General features: G+C 46.3%; 1 protein-coding gene across 3 annotated transcripts in view; it reads right to left on the bottom strand.

Moving 5' to 3' along the window:
* The window catches only part of LOC138492065 (PH and SEC7 domain-containing protein 1-like), a 1,158,039-nt gene extending 1,137,573 nt beyond the window's left edge, over positions 1-20,466 (bottom strand). The window contains exons 1-2 of one of the 3 annotated variants that reach the window (XM_069619020.1): positions 19,685-20,466; positions 19,524-19,586 (exon numbers count right to left, since the gene is read on the bottom strand). The gene's annotated coding sequence lies outside the window, so the exon portion shown is untranslated. Of the gene's footprint in view, positions 1-4,536; positions 4,739-19,523; positions 19,587-19,684 lie in introns of those variants that run through there. The other 2 variants (XM_069619022.1, XM_069619019.1) reach the window with 2 other exon arrangements.
* Between the last annotated feature and the right edge of the window lie 2,580 nt (positions 20,467-23,046).

The following is a 23,046-nucleotide window of genomic DNA, read 5'->3' as shown; positions in this document are numbered from 1 at the left end:
AGAAACCCTCCCTAGACCCGTCCACCCCGACAAACTACTGCCGCATTACCATGGTTCCCTACCTCCTGAAGATCCTGGATCGTGTTGCCTACATCCAGATCCAACAGCATCTTGAAGAAAATCATATTATGGGCACTCGCCAATCAGGATTCCGCCCCAAACACGGAACTGAAACTGCCCTACTAGATTTGAAAATACAAATCGATGCTATCAAAGACACTAGCAAACCAGCCCTCCTGATGATGCTAGACCTCTGATGATACGCAGCTCCTTATCCCCTTTCTGGATCCTACGCCCAGGACTCAGCAACAATAAACGCGGTCTACAAGTTCATTCAAAATTGGGATGGCCTCACCAACTTTGTCTCAACAACGACAAACCGAAAATCCTCATCAGCGGTTCAATCCCCACACTTCTTAACATGGATCCAGTTTACAAAGAATTCATCATTAATGGTAACCGCATCACCACCTCTACTGCTGCTAAAACTCTTGGGGTCTACCTGGTTGCCAACCTCAACTTTTCATGCTGAGTGAACTCAATCGCCTCAGCGGCGGCTTACCCAGCCAAACTGATTCATGCCAGCAGGCCCTCCCTCTCCACTCCTAACTGCCTTACAATAGCAAGAGCTATCACTGGAGCCAAGCTCGATTATTGTAACGCCTTATTTACTGCCACCTCAGACCGCAACATGAAAAAACTCAAGACAATCTTGAATAATGCCCTCCGAGCTGCCATTGGCCTCTCCAAATTGCACCATATCTCGGAAGCTAGGAGAGCTGCACACTGGCTGCCCATCCGGGAAAGGATCAAATTCAAGACATTATCCTTGGTCCACCATTGTCTATCCACCACTGCCATGACCTACGAGTCATGATGCGTAGAGAAATACGCCCCTGCCCGCATACTGAGATCATCCAACTCTAACCTCCTTTAGATCCCCAACTTCAACCGCCTCTCAGAAGGGGGCAAGTGCTTCCTGGTCATGGCAGCCAAACATTGGAAAAATCTTCCACTTGCTCTCAGAAAAGAACAGGCCTACTGGAACTTCTTTTCAACTGGCTGTACCCCTGCTAAGACTATTGCATCCCCCACTGCTTTGCCCCATTGCCCCCCCTTTTTTAACTCCCTTCTCTAATGAAAAATGTAACTTTCCTTCCACCTTCCAGTATCATTCAGTGTCCTAGAAAAAAAGTTGAATGCTGCCTTGAAGTCAATAAAGAGACCAGTGAAGTGCTCACTGACACACCTTTTCACAAAAGGAACACAGTGCATAAGCCAGCCCTAGGACAGCAAGTACCATCTTCACATAATGCAACATGTAACCTTGCACCCTAATGTTCCTCACTAATGTACCCTAATGTAATTAACGCCAAGATACCCGAGGGTTTTGTGCGCTGTAACAAATGAATAAATAAAAATAGTGTGCGTCTTCAGAGTAATGAAACGCCTCTTCAAAACCCTGCCAGTCTTCGCACTTCTCTTTACTTATCTGTCACAGAAATGCACTCCTCGTCCTCCCAAAACGGCAACGCGCAAACAGAGGCAGCATGTCCCCATTAAAGAACGGACCATGGCCTGCATAGTCCAAATCAATCACAACTTCTGATCATCGGGGCTCAGCATGGTTCGTCTAACTTGGGACTTCCTTGTACTTAACTTGGCATGTCATCACACACTGCAACGTTTCCACAGCCTTTACTCTAGCCATCATCCAACTTTACCTCTTATTTCCTCCTGAACAGCATGGAGCTCCGAACAAGAGTAAGGTAAAGATAGGGCAGGGCAGGAACGGTGCCTTCTTTTTTGTTATAGGGGGGGGGGGGGGGGTTTGACTCAAGAAATGCAATTTACATTTTTTAAAAAACAGAAGAGTCAAAAGCTTCCCCTCTTCAAACGTGTAACTAGCTGTTGGAGGTCACAGACTGGTTTTGGAAGATTTTTTTTTTGGTAATTCAGTTTATTCATGCGTTTAGACACACATCTAAAATCTGTAGGTTCATAAAAATACAATTGAACCTTAAAAAGTACATTGAAGCCTTATTGGACAAAAAACAAACGATTTACAAACTGTTTTATATTCCACAGTCAAGTGAGGGTTAGTAACAAAAAAATATAGTGCAAATTCAACTACTACTTATAACATGGTAGTATGTTATTGTTGTCCAACAGCTAGTAATTGTATAAACTAGTTTCCTGCTTCTCTAGGCCTACCTTTTTACACGTTTGAAGAGGGGAAGCTTTTGACTCTTCTGTTTTTCGCTCCGAACAAGAGTGCCCCAACAGAACGCCCCAAGGTCCTTAGTCGCTGGACGCTGCTGTGGCATTCCAAGGCATAAGAAACAAGAGTGAAATGACGGATGCATACAAATGGACCTTTTTGAGAATTGATCGTGGGAGAATTGCTCGCGGGAGAATTGACCCAATTTAAAAGGTCAATTATGACATGTGTGTGGGGGGGACCCCTGCATCCCCTACCCAATCCAAAAAACCCTGAAACCCACCACATTATTTATAATCCAACACCAACCCAACATATATGTAAAGTAACTAGGTCAATTGTGTAAAAGGTCAATTAGGACCACTATAATTCAGTGAATTAGGACAAAGGGTCGATTGTTCATGGTCAATTTGGGTAATACCAAAATGACACGATCTAGTGTACTTACCTGTAGCTACTGATCTCCAACCCTTGTGGTAGATTCAGGGTACCAACCCTTCTGGTAGATTCAGGGTACCCCACTCGCTGAATCTCTTTATTGGCAGAGTGGGACCCAGTGGTCAGCTTGTTAGAGGGGCTGGGCTGCCTGTAGGCGGTTTGGTTGTGCGTGTGCTTAGTATGTGATTGTTATGGTTTGTATTGGGATACATTGTGTTATGAGTTGTGTGTGCACAGTCAGATTGTGAGAGTGGCACCGAGTCAAGTGTATTTGTGACTAATTGGGGTGCATGTGTGGCTGGTGAGTGTATCATGGGCAAATGTGTTTTTTTGTGTGAAATGACCAACAATGACCGCTTTACAACACTTGCAGAAGGCACTCAGATCCAGTGAGCCTGCAGTGGGCGCAAAGGAAGGGGCATGGTGAGGTCTGCATTAAATGCCCCATCTTGCAAGATTATTCAGTGTTTTGCTCACCAGGCACCCTCCATCTCCTCCGTTCTGCACCGGTAACCGGCTTACTGCAACTACCCCCAATCCTGTTGCAGGCCATACGAGAAAAAATCCCAACGGGTTCCCTCACATGAGAAGTAAAACTATTCTCACACACTTGGCGAGACTGGCGGCAACATGATTCGTTTCCACATTCCCCGAGGGTGGGCTGCCTGTCACTGAGCCCGACAGTCACTGCTTTTAATTAGCAAGGAGAGCGCAAAGCCTGATGTCAAAAAATACACTTGCACGCATGCACACTAGGAGGTGGTCCAGGCAGTGGCCACTAAGTCTGTACACTCTCCCACTGTGTCCAATGCACGGACAGGGGAGAGGAGCAGCATGCTGTTAAAGCACAGGCTGGAATAGCCATGCATGTTTAGACTATGTCGCCCACAGCAATGTTTTTTTCTCAATCTCACATATAAGCAGTGAGCCTTTGAAATCGGGAGTGGCGTTCGCTGGTCAGCAGTACATGTGGCTTGGAGCTGGGGGTGTTGGGGGACGGTGGATGGGCACCATAGTCCGAAGATCAGTTTATTTTTATTCTGCTCACCCACACGTGACCAGGTCTGCGCATGTTTGTGCTTTTCAATTTCATGAAACGTTATCCTAGTCGCTAGTGGTTGAGGCAGACTCGAGCATTGCAGTACTGGATGCCCTCATGAGGGGCACAAACAGACAGGCAAATTGACAAGTCTCATTTGGAAAGGCTCAGTGAGCCAATTAGGATTGTCTACCCCTGAGTGGGAACCATCCCCTAGAGCAGGCCGTTTATTTGCATTTGTTCTGACTAAAGGATTGGGCTCTCAATTTATAGGCAAAACCTATTTAAAATAAGTGTTTTACTTCTGTACACGTTTATTTAAAATTTCGGGAATTACCCAGTCTGGGGCACTATTCAAATTATGAAGAACTATGCTTTCAGGCAAGTAACCCTCACTTCCTGTGAGGACATCCCATGCAAATTAAGGGGCCCAGCACTTAACTTTCCCCACTTGGCCCTGGTAGCAATGGGCAATTTTGGAAGATGCGAGTGGTGAGCAATGGGAGACGAATCTGGCCAGCACTGGCGGGCGAAAACGTACCAAAAAGTCAGAAATGCTAACTTTGATGCTTAGTCGGTGTGAGGACATGGCACTGGTGGTCATTTTGAGACGATCGAATGTATATGCATTGAAAGAAGCTTGCAACGATAGCAGTTTGGGCGGGGCCTGTCGTTGGTCGGCAATACGATGAGCTGGTGCTGTGAAAAGCTTGCAGTGGTGTGCAGTGTGGGCATCTGGCACTGGCGGTCGGTGTAAAGTGCTGGCGCCGACAACGTATGCATTGGGAACTATCAGGATGTGAACGCGTCGCCGCCTCCCTTTTCTCCTCCTCCTTACCGGTTCGCCTTCCCATATTCCGCGTCTACAGGGAATTATTCCGCCTGCGCTACCATCTGGTCCCCAGGGCTTCTGGGCGCTGTCCTTCAATGTCCGTCATTGGACTGCTGCCTGGGCCTGGAAGGCAGTAGAAGCCGGAGGAGGAGGAGCACAGGAGCCCCACAGCTTACCGGAAATACAGAGAGAACTGCAAAGAGAGGAAGCAGAGCAGAAGGCTCACGTTACAGCCGCAGCCAGAGCTGGGCGGGTCGGTCCAGCAGTGCTGGGAGGGCATAGAGTAGCGCTCAGTGCGGGTGTATTGGCCAAGACCATACAGAGCCACACACTCCAGGCTGCAAGCACCTGACGCGTGTCACCATGTCGTGTGCAACACCTTTGACGAGTCCTTGCTTTTTAGTCAGCAAAACTTTCGTTTTGGTATTTGTAGGCCCTAATGTTTAACTTGAAAAACGAAAACCTATAAGACCCAGAATGCTAAGTGTTATTGGCTAAAAGGCAAGTAGCAGCTCAAGGTGTCGCACATGGAAACACTTATCTAGATGAAACCGCCCGGAAACGTATCTTCCCAACTGTCCCAAGTTTCTAAAGGGCTGGTATGGGGACACAACCAAACACGTTCTCTTTCCCTGCCGTCTACTGTTTGGTACTCATCCCTCTTCCTCCTCCCACTGCAGTCACAGAGACCTGCATTTTACCTCTTTTGTTCTATCTCCCCCTGGCAGGTACCCAGGGCCATCTTAAGCACTTTTGGGGCCCGATGCAAAGATACATCTGGGGCCCCCCTCCACCTAACCAAAGGAATTCATGAATCCAGAATATCTGGTCGCACCCACTCGTTGCGATCATAACACATATCTTAATATGCTGCCTCCGAGTGATCAAAATAGGCACAGGCACTCCCTTTCAGTACCCTTACCCTCTTAATTCTTGCTGTAATCAGAATGTTGAACAAGTAGCATTTCAAGGCCATCAGTAACAGTCCATGACTTGTGTTCTAGCATCAGTAGGAGCCACGAGGAAGGTATACCGGCCATAGCATAAATGCAGGATGCAGTACGCAGGAAAAAGGTGCACATAATCCAGAAAAGACAGAGGACTAATCAGTTGCCCCGCTAAATGCAAAAATACTCAATCAGGGATCTAGGAGACCAATTGAAAGCAAGGAGAAATAAAGCTTCCCATACCAAAGCATAGATAGTGGGTGACGAGTAGAAGCTACCGGGAAGGTGTCCATATCCAGACAGACTGAGATTACAAGAAGGACACTGTTTTCACGTAGTGTTGCCATTAGAGAGCAACGAAACAAGTTGCTGTAGTGTGCTGTAGATCAATGCTCACTATTGTTATAGAGAAAGCAAAACTATAGACAGTGAACCCATTAGTGAGGCTTTTTTGAAGATCATACATTGATAATGAAATTACTCTGAAGGGTGAAGATTTTGAAAGTTTTAGGGACTGGCAATTATGACAGGTTAGGCAATACTAGATTACATGAGATGCCCAGGATCACACCTGTTGAGCAGTGAAGCCCACTCAGCAATGTATGCATGTTACCACTTCCCTTTCCAGTTCTTACCATGAATTTAAATAATCCCATTTTATAGAACTGATTTGGAATGTAAAAAAATCACATAACCCAATATGTCAAATTTTAAAAACAAACCATTATAAGCATATCATGCAACATGGAAGGGATTTTAGCTTTAGTGTCTCCATCATCAAGGGGAGTAAGTAAGTGCCAGCATACTTATTGATGTGAGCTTGAAAGATTTCATCTGGGTTTTAATTTAGTGTTTTGAAGCTTTAAATACACCCAAAAGACTGCTTTAATTGATATTTATAAATACGTAGAACAACCTTTGAATTGTACAAAAGGAAAAACATTGTGTCAATTTAGCAGACCTTAAAATATGCTTACTATCTGGCCCGCTCTCTTCTCAGTAGAACTATTTCCACTCAAATGGCCTACATAAAAAGAAAGATCAGGTAATGGGGTAAATAATGCCACCAGCATATTAGAAGGCAAACCTTTCCACAGATTACAGCACAGTAATTTGAGTGATATAAGATTTGCCCAGGATCTGTGCCTCTGTTGGCAAAACCATGAACGCTTTAGTTCCACAGTCTTAAGTTTGGCTATTTAATCACCTCTCAGACTAACACTTATGCTCCCCAGTAGAGGTGGCTGGCTAGGGTTTACAACTCCCTATCTGAACAAACCAATTTCTAGACCTTCACTACACTGATGCAATGTTTTATAGCAGCCACTATCTGATGCAGGCACATTGCTGATAATAGCATTTGTTGTGCTGAAAAACCAAGTACATACACATGTAGGTTTATTAACTTCAGACATAGGAAAGGCTGGGCCGACCTTGCTGTAATTTGATATTTATAATCTTGTCTATAGACACAGATTTCTGCAAGGAGTGCTTAACAAACTGAGCTATCTTCTGATCCATTGCAGCACTTACAATTATTAATATACATTTCAACTTTGGTTATTGCACATGATCAATATAATCCCCACGGAAAGGTGAGAATGCTACAATAGTTATGCCGTAGTGAACGCAGAAACTATGTATACTACAGTGAACGCAGAAAGCATTACAGGATGAATTGATCAGGGCAAAATGTACTTGTCAACAACAAAGAGGCAATGGTTTGTCTTTAGAGCTTCAGCAGCATGCCATAAACAGCATACCATAAAATATCCTGATGTGTGCTATTAACTTTGGTAAACAATGTGAACAGACTTCTTAAGAACAGACAGCATTGTGGGGCCCCCTCCAAGTTGGGGCCCGGGGCAAGTGCCCCTTTTGCCCTCCCATAAAGACGTCTCTGCAGGTACCTGCAGGTAAGTGTAATATCACAGGTAATGGAATCGCCAACCCCACTGTGCATCTTCTCTCTCATACTATGGTGAGGTTGCCCATTCCTCCATAGCGCCAGAGGGATTAATCCAGTGCAGAGCGCGCATGCCCTGCTCACTTCGCCATCGCCATTGTAATTTCTCATTTCTACTGTTAGCATTATGTAAGGATCCACATCTCCTTTCTATTCTGTTTGTGTGGGCTGCAACCCACTTGTTACTCGTATGATGGGCTACCGCCAAACGGGCAGTTTGCACTTGATTGAATAAAGGGCTACTCGTTCAAACCGTGACTCCGTGCATCCTTTACATATCTGTTTTATTGCTGCATTATTCCTGCATGCCGACATTCAACAATGGCAACGAGGATTCCACAACATTAACTATCACTGTGAAACCTATGTGCCGCAGTCATTTGCCGCATCCGGAGCCTCAGCCCAAAGACGTACGCGTCCAGCACCAGAACTGACCCGCGGCCCGGGACAACACCTGGCCGAACGCCGACACACGCCGTAAAGGGTGAGAGGCACTGAATCTACGACATCAGACCCTCTCCTCCGCACACATGAAGGAATTAGCTTGACACCGCAGCACAACATTGCACGGGATGGCCGCCTGGAACACACGCTGATCACGTATCACGGCACGCTGCCATACGCGCACCGCAGAACATTGCAAGCGGGCCCTGCTATCCTGCATCTCAAGCATACTACCTCAGATACGACGCTCCGCAGATATTTACTTACTTTGCATCGCTGCGGAGGAAACGCTGTCAAACCATCACCACGTTTATTTCCTGCATTGCAGCTACCATTATTCAAACTAAATGTTACAAACCGCATGAACACTTGCTGATACCAGCCTCATTGCAGCACTGCATTCAATACACATGTCCAGAGAACACGCTCCTAAGCCAAACACCAGGCTGACTCATCTACAGCACCAGTGAGCACAAAGGACGCCACACAGCAACTTTCATGGTGTGCCCCCTGTGCACCTCACAACTGCCATTATGTTAAGCAATGAAGCAGACAGCAGTCTGCACTGTCCCCAATCCAGCTCAACAACCTGCCACTCTGACCACATGGAAGAGAAGGGCACAGAGTTTCTCCAGTGTCCGCCATGCCCCAATTTGACATATCTGACACCAGTAGCTTGGCGCCTAGATGGGCCAGATGGCTCAAGGAATTGCACATTTATATTGATGCATCAGGTGTACTGGAGGAGCGCTGCCTAAGAGGCATCCTAATGCACTCGCTTGGCCCAGTGGTAAGAGACATCGTATTTGAGCTGCCAGAAAGCAACACAGACACATTTCAAGCCATAAATGACTCCCTGAACAATTATTTCGCACCATTGAGAAATGTAGACTACGAGAGACATATTTTTCACACCACTACCCAAGAAAGAGGGGAAACATGGACAACATTTTAATGAGACTGAGAAGAGGGGCAAAATATTGTGATTTCGATCGATACCCCACAGATGAAGCACTCAAATCACAGGCAATAGCTGGCTGTGAATCTCCTAAATTCTGCAAGAAACTACTCCAGAAAAGCAGAATGCTGGAAGAAATATTACAGCTAGCAAGAGCTGATTCGGCATTAACTTTACAAACAGAGTTGCTCGGCAACATCCAAATAACACAGTCTGCCTCAGCAACTACGGTGTGCCCCATTTGCACATCAGGAGACACAGCAGAACAGTAGAAATGTTATAGATGCGGTTTCAAATTCCCACATGTCGGCCGATACCTGGCCATAGGTCATCAGTGTGACAAATGCGGTGGTGAAAACCATTTCCAATCTGTTTGCAGAAACATTAAATTCTTTCAACCAGCAGAAACAGGGAGAGATTCCATAAAACAAGATGGCCACCACTCGCAGCGGGAAAGTCCACAACCTTACACGTGATATTCACCTACTGCCAGCAGGTGCCGTTCCCACAGCAAATCACGGGAGTCATCACGCAACGACAGATGGCGGGAAGAAAGGAGAGAACACTCCAGTCGCCACAGGAGCAGACATGAGTCACATCGAAGAAAACAAGACAAAAAAATCAGATATCTGGAAGAATCACCACAACGGTGACGAGAATCACAGTCATCCTCATCCAGCGGTGACTGCAAGATGGGATACGTACATGCCATTGGAAACAGCATAGCCACAGAATACAGCCCCACACTACTGCTACAATTGAAAGGACTTAGCAAGGAATTCCTAATCAACACAGGGGCCACAGTAAATGTAATTAATGATGACACATATAAGTCTCTCATCACGAAAAAGGAACTAAGTGAAGCAGACACCGTGATTTACCCTACGGATCAAACAAACCCCTCAACTGCTGAGGCATGTTCACGGCCACATGCCAATACAAGGATAAAAGCCAAAGGGTCAAGATGTACACCATAAAAGGAGAAGTACCCGGAGGAAGCATACTGAGCTTCAAATCAGCCATTCAAATTAAATGGGTCTCATTCATATTATGTATCAAATCATGTCTGCTTACACCACCAGTCCAAAGGACATGATTCAGAAAATGTTTCCGTCACTATTCAAGAGCCTAGGAAAACTAAAAGACAAACAGATCAAGCTACACATACACCAGCACATTCCCAAAACGGCCCACCATTACAGAGGCATCCCTCTTAACATCCAGAGGCAAGTGGAAGATGAAATCTAGGCCCTACCTCAACAAGACATAATTGAACCAGCGTCAGGACCCACACCTTGGGTGTCCCCCATTGTGCCCGTGCCCAAAAAGGAAAACATAAACAGTATGCGCATCTGTGTAGACATGAGGGCCCCAAATGTAGCCATAGAAAGAGAACGTCACCTTGCCCCCAGGATAACAGACATGATGCACTTACTTTACGGGGCAAAGGTTTCCTCAAAATTGGACCTAAACAAGGGCTACCACCAGCTTGAACTGCCTCCATCATTGAGATACATCACCACATTCTTGACCCACCTGGGATTATTCAGATACAAAAGGCTCCGTTTTGGTGTGTCATCAGTGGCCGAAATCTTTCAAAATGAAATTCACCAAGTTATTAAACACATCCCAAATTGCTTAAATTATAGCGATGACATTCTTTTCTTTGGTACCACTCAAGAAATACATGATAACACCCTAAGAAGAGTGTGTAGGGCCCTTGAAAACGCTCACCTCACGCTCAACCCAGACAAGTGTGAAATCAGCAAATCCACATTACATTTTTTCAGACACATATTCTCAAGTAATGGTTTACAACCTGACACTGAAAAGGTGCAAGCGCTGGTGGAGGCCCCCATGCCCATGTCCGTGTCAGCAGTACGCTCATTCCTGGGCATGGCGAGCTACTGCACACACTACATCCAAGACTTTGCATCTGTAAGCACGCCCCTTTAACTGCTCATAGGGAAACATCAAGAATTCCTATGGTCCGGTGAATGTGAGGAAGCCTTCCAAGAAATCAAGAAGCGCATTGCGTCAGCATCCTGCATGGCATACTATGATCCAGACCTTGTAGGATGCCGCTAAAATGCCACCATGCATCGCCAGGTGGGGTCTAAGACTACAAGAGTACTCTTTCAAAATCATACATCACCCGGAAAAGGACAACAACCCCACAGACTTCCAGTCCAGATACCCGCTACCAGCCCACGATGAATGTCAGTCAGCCAAAGCGAATCAATATATAAACTACCTGATAAGCAATGCTCTCCCCAAATCCATCACAATAGTTCAAAAAAACAAGCCCTACAAAAGGATCAGCTAATCCAAAAGGTACAAGAGTGTTTGAAGTCTGGTCAGTGGCACAACACTTTCAACCATGGACAAACCCTGTCCCCAAGTGAGGAAAGACATCTTTGCACATTCAAACTCATCAGACACACTTTATCGACATCACGACAAGTCTTCTGTTAAAAGAAAACAGAATTGTCATCCCGGCTAGTCTGCAGGAACAAGTGCTAGCACTAGCACATTTGGGACACAGGGAATAGTGTCGACCAAACGGCAACTCAGAACCAAAGTGTGGTTCCCCCAGATGGATGAAAGGGTGGAACAAATGCTGGGCAAGTGCATCACATGCCAGGCAGTCGCCCCACGCACTTTCCCCGAGCCGCTCAAAACATCCACAATGCCTCTGCAGGTATGGGACGAAGTAGCCATTGACATGTTCGGGCCTCTGGCAAACGGCAAGTACGTGTTAGTGATTGTCAACGAAATGTCCAGATTCCATGAAGTGCATTTCATTCACTCCACAAGTGCACAGGCGGTAATACCAGCTCTAGACAAATCTTTTGCGCACTACGGGATATTATCCATAGTCAAGTCAGACAACGGTCCACCCTTTAGCGGACACAACTTCATGTTTGTAAAACATCTTGGGTTCCAGCCTCGCAAGATCACACCACTGTGGCCGCAAGCAAATGGAATGGTGGAGAAATTCATGAGCAATCTCAAACGTGCCCTCCAGGTATGCTCCATCACCAACGGGTCATTCATGCAAGCTGTCTTCACACTACAACGAGAATACAGAAACAACCCTCACAGCTCAACTGGGGAATGCCCGTCCACCTTGATGTTCGGACGAATAGTAAAAACGACACTACCGCAAAACCCCCATGCAGCTCTTCCCAACACCTATATAGACACAGCAAGGGTGAGGGACAAGGAAAGCAAAACGAAAATGAGAGAATATGCGGACCTTCGAAGACATGCAAGACCAAGCTCCATCCAAATAGGCAACCACGTCGTGGTCCGACAAAACCAAAATACCAAGGAAACCCCAGCTTTCAAGCCAGAACCGATGGCGGTGACCCACATACGGGGATCAATGATAACCGTGGCAAGTCCACAAGGCACCATCACCCGGAACTCCTCGTTCTTCAGGACTTTAGGAGGCGACCGAGATCCAGCGAACATTGAGGTGACAAGGGCAGAAGAATCATCTGACATAGACTCTGAATACAGAGAAGAGGACAGAGATGCCGATGACAGTGACAGTGACTGTACAAACACAAGTGAGCACTCCCCTGTATGCAGTCCATCGAGAAGGACTATACGCAAGCCATCAAGATGGATCGAGGAAATTAACTAACTATTCCAATTCACAAGTTAAGAAAGGGGGAGATATAATGTCCCATTTCTACTGTTAGCATTATGTAATGATCCGAGTCTCCTTTCTATTGTTCTGTTTGTGTGGGCTGCGACCCACTTGTTACTCGTAGGCGGAGCTACTGCCAAATGGGCAGTTCGCACTTGATTGAATAAAGGGTTACACATTGAAACCGTGGCTCTGTGCATCCTTTACATATCTGTCTTATTGCTTCATTATTCCTGCAAGCCGACATTCAACAACCATAGAGAGGCAGGAATGTAAGAAGAAGGAGGGATCGGGGATATAGATCCCCATCTCGATAACATACCAGGATAGGGGGAGAGTTGTTGGAGTACAAATCCCCCTAACAGTCGAGAGTGGAGGGGATATATTACCGTTTTGTATCCCCCATCCACCACATTTTTGAGGTAGCTCGGTCCTCTCTGTGAGAAGGGGCCTAACCTATCTTCCTGATCAAAGAATTCAGTGCACATTATTTGACAAAACATAAATAACACTTCATGATATTGTAAAGTGCACTGCCCTGCTGCCAGAGTGCTGTATTCTGCAATGCGTTCCATGTTCATTGTTTTACCTAGTTTGTGTGCTCATTATAGCAAAACTAGTGTATTGTTTATACCTTTCTTTGGGGGCTATACTAAGCATGTGCAATAACTTAATTTGAAATCAATGTTGATAAGTTTGAGAGCCACAATGGTTAAGAAGATAGCTCAGTGTGTTAAGCACTTGTTGCAGAGATTTGTAGTCATGTGCCAGACCACAGTACCAAAATAATTGATGCTCGCCAATGTCCGCTCAGCAATCAGCCATGCAGCTGACATCGCCGACCTCATCACCACATATGAATTGGAAGCCATGTTCATTACTGAGACCTGGTTGACATCCACCTTCTCCAACATCCTGGATGATCATCCCCAACAGCTAAAGAATTATAAAACAATATTGTCCAAACAAGATCGGTGGAGACCCTGCCATCATTCACAAGGCATCATGGCCATGCACCCAACTGGACGTTGCCACCAGTGGCTCTATCGAAACCTATCCTGCCACATCCCGCTCTCCCTAATGGACACAGTCACTTTTAATTTCATCTACAGAACACCCAAGCCCAACACCTCCTTCATTGAAGACTTCTTGAACTTGGTCACCACCATGTCTATCACACATGCCAACATCTTCGTCTTTGATTTCAACATCCCTGGCAACCCAGAAACCAAGTCAATGAAGGAAGTTCTCCATTGCCTACTCGACACACTGAACCTCACACAGAACACAAAGGAACAAACCCACATCAAAGGTAATATCCTCAAACTCATTATCACTGTACTGCCCACCCTTCCTCAAAGCTCTATTCCGCTCGACTGGTAGGACCATCTGGCAGTCCCCTTTGAGATCAGTCACTCCATACCTCTCAAGCAAACCCATTGCAAAGCAAGTAATCAAGCCTTCAGATTCTTCAAGAACTTTCCAGTGAATGCTCTCAGAGAAGACCTCACCAAAAATCCAGCTCACATGGGTGGATGTACCTCTGACGAACCAGGACTGCAAGTTGATTCTCAAGAAACTCAACACCACCCTCACAAACAACATCAACCACCATGCCCCAGTGAAATGGCGCATCCTCAAGCCTAAGCCATCAGCACCCTGATATACTCAAGAACTGAATCTTAAACATACTATCAGAAAACAAGAAAAAGAATTGGTGAAAAGCCTGCACTTATATCCAACCTCGCCCTCTGTGCTTCACGCAGGCGATTGATTAGCACTGCCAAGGGCAACTACTACCAAAACACCATAGCCAGGGCCAACAATTAAAGCAGAGCCCTCTTCAAAGCCATCAAGCACTCCATCAACCTTCTGCCCGACCCACCTGTAGCACACTCCATTGAAAAGTCCACCACCATCTACTCTTTCTTCGTCAACATGATCCGTCAACACATAGACACCAATGCCATAACTGATGGCACACCACATCCCATTTTGAAAAAAAGCACAACTACCTGGACTACTTTCAAAGACCTCACTGCCACTTTAGCATCCCTCAAGGCCACATCATATGCGGACGACATCCTCCCTGCCTCTGTACTCAAGACCCTCCCTTACCTGACCATCAACAGCTCCCTAACTCAAGGCACCTTCCCCTCTACCCTCAAGACCGGATAAATACTCCAGCTTTTTAAGAAACCAACATTGGACCCTGAAGATCTCAGCAACTACCTCCCCATCACCTGTCTTCCTTTCCTAGGTAAGATCCTTGAGAAAGCAGTAGCCATGCAACTCCTCCAACACATGGACATCAGTAATCTACTTCAGTCCTACCAATATGGCTTCAGAACCAGATACAGCACAGACACGGCTACCATCAAAGTGATCCATGATGCCCTTAAAATCCTCAATGATGGTCATCTTTGCCTCTGAGTTCTCATCTCAAAAGCATTTGACACAGTAGACCACCAGACACACTCTGACAATCTACATCGATGCATGGGGATCAGCAAGATCATCCGTAGCGGGTTGAAATCCTACCTTGCAAATCACTAACAGTTCATACAGATGGATTCTTCCAGATCACCAACTCTCACCAACATCTGTGGAGTCCTGCAAGGATCCCTCCTGTCCCGCGTGATCTCCAATCTTTACATGGAACCGCTCAGAACCCTCCGCGATCCACACAACATCCACATTCATCAATACGCATATGGCACGCAGATCTACCTCAAGATATCCTCCATCAAAGACATCCACAGGCTCCGGCCCTGCCTCACATTGATCTAATCATGGATGCCCAGTTCTTACGTGAAGCTCAACCCCTCCAAGACTGAATTCCTACTGCTGACCAACAATACTGAACACGCTGACATCCAGATGTGGCTCTCTGCTATGTACCCCAAGGGATTCACACCCCAGCTGGCCACATGCGCCAAGTCCCCTGGGTTCAACATCAACAAACACTTCACTTTCAAACAGCACATAGCAAGGAAGACATACACTGCCTGGTACCAACTTTCTGTCCTGTGGAAAATCAAGCCCGTCATCCCAGAAAACAACTTCAGATCCGCTGTCCAAGCCTTTGTCCTCTCCCACCTGGATGGTGCCAATGCCCTTTTGGAAGGCGTTCCAGTGACTACCCTGTTCGGAGGCAGATGAATACATCATCCATAGCTTCTGCCACTCCTCCGGCTCAATACCGCTCAGGTGAGAAGCGTTACTAAAGCAACCATACCGCCCTTCCCCAGGCAGGTACAGCAGGAGATGGACACAATCTAAGCTGAAGATGACAAGAGTAATCAAACTAACATTGTAACAATACATGTGCATGCGTTAGACACAAAGCAATGTGCACTCAACATTTACTCGTACACTAGGTAACATATGCATTTATACATGAAGAATATCAACATAGGATCCATAAGACATGAAGAATACTAACATAAGCAATGTATATGTTGAATGCAACATGAACAACATGCAAATATAGCTCACTAACATAGAACGCAAGAGTGTAGCAGTCAGCCATCTTCTTTAAAATGGAAGCCACAACATTCTTCTAATTAAACAAAAGGCCTCAAGTCTTCACAAGAACTCAAGATGCTGAAATTACAAAAATACAGATCAGTGCGGAGCTTAGGCAGTAGCTGGCAACCACCACCAAGGCTACTGCGAAACAAGGGAGGGTCATAACATTGCAGAGAAGGCACAAGATAGCAATTCCCAGGACGCAAGAGGTATACTACCAGATTAATTAAAGTTTAGAAGAGTATAACCTTACCATTGTTAGCCAGGTGCACGGAAACTATATGCCAGGAGAGTCCATGCAGAATAACTCAATAGTGTCTTCGGTGGTAAAAGAAACGATATCTCTCAAATCAAAATTAGCTAAAATCCTAATGAATGCAGGGTAAAATAATTCCAACCACGGTCCCATCACACATGACCCATAATTGCCAAACATATCTATTCATTAGGAACCAACACACATAGGACATCTGCTGTACATCCTACATGTACACTCAGACATGAGACATCAGACAAGGCCAAGTACAAAGAAATCAATGTGGCTCATGGCCTAGGAATAAGGGATGGTAAAAAATGGTATTGAATGGAAAGCAGCCCATGGACCTCTCTCCCCCTACTCCTGTTTGGCTCATGTCTTGACAACCTGTCAAGGTTCCATGTGTTAAATCCCCGCAAAAATATTGCCATACAAGAATGGGGCTGTTTGTTTGCGGCAATATTAACACATGCAACCTGCGCGGGACGCCCCTGCAACACCCATATCTTTTTTTAAAGGAGCGGGTGACACCCCTGCAACCCATGCTCCCATTTACCCCATAAATTATCCCCACAAATAATGTTGCCTATGGACTTTCCTGGCGACCATATATATGGGGACATTATTTGTGGGGCTAATATTACCTGATACCCCTGTCAATTGTGCAAGGTTGGTAAGCAGAATGCCAACCCATTACAGTCCCTGGTGTTAGACCGCTCAGCAAATTATGTGAAAAACGATAATTTGGTGTAGCAATGATGCATTGATTCTTTTATAAATTTAGAGGTGGTCCTAGGTGGAACTATCAGATTCTCATAACCCAATTACATGTTCTATATGTATAGAGTATATATGCCAATCCCCTTAACCAATCCCCAGTCCCCGTAGGTTTTGTACCAAAAGATTATGTTATAACTTCAGCAATGACGAGTTTTGCGTCTTTAATCCATTGTCTTGTATTAAATCAAATGAGAGCTTCCAGATTTTAATGCATGTATGCTGTCCCTGCTTTATTTGGATGATAATAAAGCTGGATATTTCCTTGCACTTTGTCTACTTCCGTTATTGAGTCTAGCTTGGACTGACTTCAGATCCTCTTGGTAACTTGGGACTTTCCTGGGCTGTTTTAACAGATGGTAGCAGAGGATGGTTGGCTAGGGATCACTGGAAGGTAATGGAAGCAGAAGTGTAATGGAAAACATGGAATGGATCCCAATAGAAAGTATTCCCAAGAGCTGCAGAGCCAACCTATGGAGAAAAAGATTACGTGCAACAGAGAGAGGTAAGCAGGAGCCCCTTTAGATAAAGTCCGGTCCCCGCAGGCTGCCCCATAGGGCATGGTCATACAATTGACGGATAGGGGAGACTAGAAGCCGGGGACTTTCAGTCGATCTACAGAAAAGTAAGTATGACATTGGCAGAGCAAAACGGGTGGATGGGATTTTTTGTATATTCGGGAGTTTTGAAGAAGTAAGTAGATTTAAGAAAAGGAGTTAGCTTCTGACAAGGGTCAGAAAAGATCACATGGTAAGCCTCGTTATGGGGCAATAATAAAACAGACAAATACCTCACCAGGAGGTGGCAAGACGGACGTAGTATATTTATTTGTGTAGTAATTGCTGGTGCCAGCCTCTTGTTGTAAGACAACTTTGGGCTTGTAGAAGTGGATTTTTGTGTATATTGTGGAAAGTGTAAAGTTGTGGTGTGGACCAAGGGGTGTGGTTCGGTGTGGGAGCAGCGAGGCAGGGCTGCTCAGAGCTTGAGTAATGGTTATGGTGTCAATCAGAAGGATTGTATGATGCAGGAGGTGTGGTATGAGAGAGACACAGAAGTATTAATTGAAGAGAAGTATTATTGGAGAAGTGTATGAAACGGAGGTAAAAGAGGGTGAATGAGATTTGAAATAAAGATGTTTAAGTAGTGGTAAGTGACAGTGTGACGTATCATTATGGGGGATGCTCCCATCACTCACCTGTGATTAGCATTACCCGGGTATAAGGACAACATCCTTAAATAAAACACACATGGGTTTGGGACACAGCAGGCAAAATGTTTGTGCCCTGGCCACAAGAAGGCACTCACTGAAAGAGAGTACTGCAACACATGTTCACCTATTTACATTCCACGTAGATGGAAAACAGTTACAGAATCGTATAGCCATTCTGGAACTATGGAAAATGTATGAGGAGGAGGTAGAGGAGCCACCTGAGAAGGAATGGATGCTAAATCAGCATGACAAAGGGGGTATAGTACCCAAGGCTCCTCCTCCTCTGCCCCAGACCAGTGATCCGTCTTCGGAAGCACAGGGATTATATCTATTACAAACATTAAAAGCAGCATTGGTGTATACTAATTCTCACATATGCACCCACCGCCTTCAGTAGCAAACATTTTATCAGTGGAGAAAAAAATAAGTAAACAACAACCAGTGTCCACGCACGTGGAATATGAAGAGCACAGCGACTTGCAAGCTGAAACTGACAGAAGCCGAGGAGGAGGTCCAGAAACAGAGAAAGAGAGGCAGACAGGGTAGCTGGGATGAGACAGCGATTGTACCAAACAAATGGGTAGGAGGACAGATAATGCCCAAATTAGATGGAAAAAGCATAGATGATTTTAAGGAAAGGGAAATGGAAGTTAGAGAAAGACAGGAGAAAGAAGATAAAAGGGCACAGAAGGAGAGAAAAAGAGAATGAAAATGAGGGGAGAAATACATAATGACTGAAGAAAGGGGGAGGGAAAAGAAGAGGGAGACAAAGAGAAAGAGACAAGAGGCAAGAAGAAGAAAGGAAAAATGAGAAATGAAGTGAAGAGGCGGAAACAGAAAGAAGAAAGGGAAAGGGACAGACAGCGAGATGGGGAACGAAGTAAGCAAAGGTGATGAAAAGAAGTTGATGATATCATTAGGGGGCATATGCTCCTAGACAGAGAAAGAGACAGGAAGCAGGAACAGAAAGAAAGGGGGAGGAGCTTATAGAGACACTGCAAGAAGTTGATGACATTATGAGCAGACATGCGTTTTGTTTGTTTGTTTGTTTATTTATTTATAATGCGCACCAGACCCAAGGGTACCAGGGCGCAGTAGTTACAAGGATATGCAAGGTGTAGGTTCACAGGTTACAGAATGGAGACAGGTGTAATACATATAAAGGCAATGGAAAGGTCAATGAGTACAAAGAGGAAGATATACAGGATACAATGTTGTACAGCTCAGTTTAGCTCTGCAGGGGCACCTGGAATCCTCCACTACTGCCTTTTCTGGTATGCGCTGGAGTACTGGACTGTGAAACGTGTATCTGAAAGGGAATGTACAGGAATGTCAACTGATGCGATGTGCAGGAAGGAGCCACCACCCAGTACCACCCAATACCCAACCTCTGGGGTCCTCTCTCACCTGTTTTTATGTTTCAGGAAGCTCTCCATCCTGCTATATCTCAACAAGGGGAGCTTTTAGATGCGGCCAGTTACTTCACTGGCTGTTGGGGTTCCGCCCAGATGTGCTGCGGCGTGAATGTTCTTTATTGAGGAGTTCTATCAGGTGGGTTGGTGCAAATGCTCACGTGACAGTTCTCTTGCAAATGGTCTTCAGATCTGTGGTGCTAGCGCCTTTGGTATTGTCTTGGCGCCACTATGATGTGGCTGTGTTTTAAGAGCCTTGTGACCCCTTAGTGTCCCAATGTGTGCCTTACTCCTTCAGCTGTAGCGCTTAATATTCCTTTTGTTACTTACAGCGCCTTTTGTTCATAATGTCCTCAAAGCGCTTTGTTGTCTTTTATTCTAGGCACTGACAGTTAACTTTGTGGTCGTAGGGCGCGCACGCAGTGCTCCTAATTGTTCACTGACCTTTCTTGTTTGTTTTTCCTTGGTGCTAGGAGCGCTGTTAAATAGCCGACATTCTGCCGTGGAGAAGCCGCTCACAGGAAGAAGAACACGGCATGCGGCTGCAACAGCTGACGAGCGGAGAGATGTTCGAGGAGCCGGAGGGAATCCTGAGGGCAGCTGATCTCGAGAAGACGGAGGTTCCTGGAAGGCGTCGCTGCGAGGATCGAATGGTGGTAATTGCTGCTGGGGAATCGGATGCCCGCGCGCTTGCAGACTTTATTGTTGTTTTCTTTTCCCTTGCAGGATCAATGCTGGAAGCGTCACGCTGCATCAGCAGAACGTCGCGAAGCGGGGATCTTGGTTTGGGCGTAGCTATTTATAGTAAGCCAGCCCCAGCCACGCCCAGAAGACTGACCTGCAACTAAGGATGCCAGCAAAAGTAATGCGTCCACCTTGAAGGGGCTGACAGGCACAGGATGTACCCAACGGGATTCTATTAACCCCTGAAAGTTTCCCAGGCTCCTGTATTAACCCATGAATGCCCATAAATGCCAGTTCACTCAAGTACTTCTGGTATACCGCCAGTCCTGCCATGCTTTAACCCACCTTGCCCCTGCCTGTAACCGGGCCCGGGGCCACCCACAGTGCTTCAGATGGTGCTTTGGGGCCCTAAGTCGGGGGCAAGAGACCAAGCCCACGGAATTAAGGTCTGTGACCGTGACAAATGTGCTGAAATAGTACTAAAGTGCAGAACATACATGCAGGTAAGGTACAAAATGTGAGTAATGCGCGAGCAAGCCTAAAGATCGGTAGACTTCAGCCAGTTGATGTAGCTAAGTCTGAAGTTCGGGTAAGGTTGGTCTTCTCTGATAAGGGGTGGCAGGGAGTTCCATAGTTGGCCCACTTTGACGGGGAAACTACATCCACTCATCTTAGAAAGCTTAAATCTCGGGATAATGAGGCAATTGGTGTTGGTTAGTCTTGTAGGTCTGGTAGATGTTCTCCTATGGAATCTATCCGAGAGGTAACTAGGGGCAGCCCTGTTCAGTGCTTTATGGGTAAGGGATGCAGTTTTTACCTGAATTTTGTTGAGAGTTGAAAGCCAATTATTTTGGCGCATGATCACAGATATGGGTGATCTTCTAGCCACGCCAAGTGCCGCTCTAACGGGTTTGTTTTGGAGGATTTGTATCCTCTGGATAATTGATTTGTTGGCACTGATGTAGAGGGCGTTACAATAGTCTAACCTAGAGAGTATGAGGGCTCTAGCCAGTATAATGCAATTGCCATCAGAGAGGAAGGGTTTGCCAGTTCTAATGAGCTTACAAATGCAGGCAGTGGCCGAGGCCATGGAATTCACTTGTTTGCCAAAGGAGAAAGTGGAATCCAAGTAAATACCAAGGGCCTTTACCTCCTTGGCTACCTTGATGAGGTTCCCATCGATTATGATGGATGAATAGTCCTGTCGTAGTTTCTTGAGGTTGGTGGGGTCACCCAGGATGATGAGTTCAGTTTTGTCATCATTCAGGCAGAGACCGTGGGTAGCCATTGTCACGACCTTATCCCCACCAAGGGCTCATGGGGCCCTAAGGACCTTATTCGGGTCCCCTCGGATGCCTTGGAGCCAGTCCTGGCGTTGTTGGCATAGGAGATGCTTGCTGGGACAGGGTTTCTATGGACAGAGGACAAGCATGGCCGCCCCCATGCGGAATACTGGGGAACAACATTTCGCGGTCTAGCCTTCAGGGTGGGGGCGGCGCGGTCTAGCCTTCAGGGTGGGGCCCGCCCCAAAGACACCTGGGATACCGCCTTGCTATTTAAACCACGCCCGACTAAGGGCATGCGCTTCGCGTTATTCTGCCTTGCAGCGTGATGCTCATCAGATCCTGCCCTGCCATCCTTACCTGCTCTGCAGCATCCATCTGCTTCCTACTCATCTAAGGCAAGAACCATTGCCACCCTTACCTGCTCTGCTGCATCCATCAGCTTCGAACTCATCCAAGGCAAGAACCATCGCCATCCTTACCTGCTCAGCAGCATCCATCGGCTTCGAAGTCATCCAAGACAAGAATCATCACCATCCTTACCAGCTCCACTGGTCGCCCGGAACGCCAACATCTTCAAGACATCTTTCATCCGTCGGATTCCCGGAGAACATTCTTCTCCTGGTTGTCGCGACCTACAGAACAAAACAAAACCACAGGTTAGCCTCTTGCAAGGACACTCCCAGCGCCACTTGGCATTCTTCTCATCTATTTGAACCGGGCTTCGGCTTCTACCGCAGCACTCGCCACCTCCAACAAGAAGCGAGAAAGACATTATTGCAAATTCAACTAAAGACTTTGCTTGCATCTCAAAGACATTGCTTTCGCCTGAAAGACTTACCTGAAAGAAGGAGTTGCAGCCGGTCTGAACTCCGGCCCTCGCCAGTGAAGAAACTCGGCGGACCGGTGCCACCTTTTGACGCGCCCCTGCCCAGCGCCGCAGGACGGAGAGCGCACCTTTATAGAAAACAAGGTGAGAGACATTCTCTGGGGAACTGCAAGGGGAACTCGCAAGGTGGGTTGCAAGGAAAGAACCGAAGCTTATCTCCCCCTCCTATTTTCTAGAGTTGCTCCTTGATTATCCAGATTCCAGGACAGGCGAAGGGTACCCGAGAGCATCCCAGCTATTCGAGAGGCACTCCCGTGGACCAACAAGGTGAGCGTTACAGAACGCAAAGCCCTAACTAAATCATCCACCTGGGTGTCTACTATGGAAACTTCGGAAACAGACCAGTTAGCCCAGTTGTTGGGGCAGTTGCGCGCTGAGGTTCATTCTGCGTGGCAGGAAACCAACGCATTACGAAGGGAGGTGATTGTTACCAAGGAGAGGACCGATGACCTCGGGAGGCAACTTCTTCAGTCACAAGCAGGACAATCCCCGTTGCCTGGA

This window comes from Ambystoma mexicanum, chromosome 10, assembly GCF_040938575.1.
Source record: "Ambystoma mexicanum isolate Mex_15411 chromosome 10, UKY_AmexF1_1, whole genome shotgun sequence".
NCBI lineage: Eukaryota > Metazoa > Chordata > Amphibia > Caudata > Ambystomatidae > Ambystoma > Ambystoma mexicanum.
Note: the sequence above shows the minus strand (reverse complement) of the source record. Positions and strands in the feature narration are given on the sequence as shown.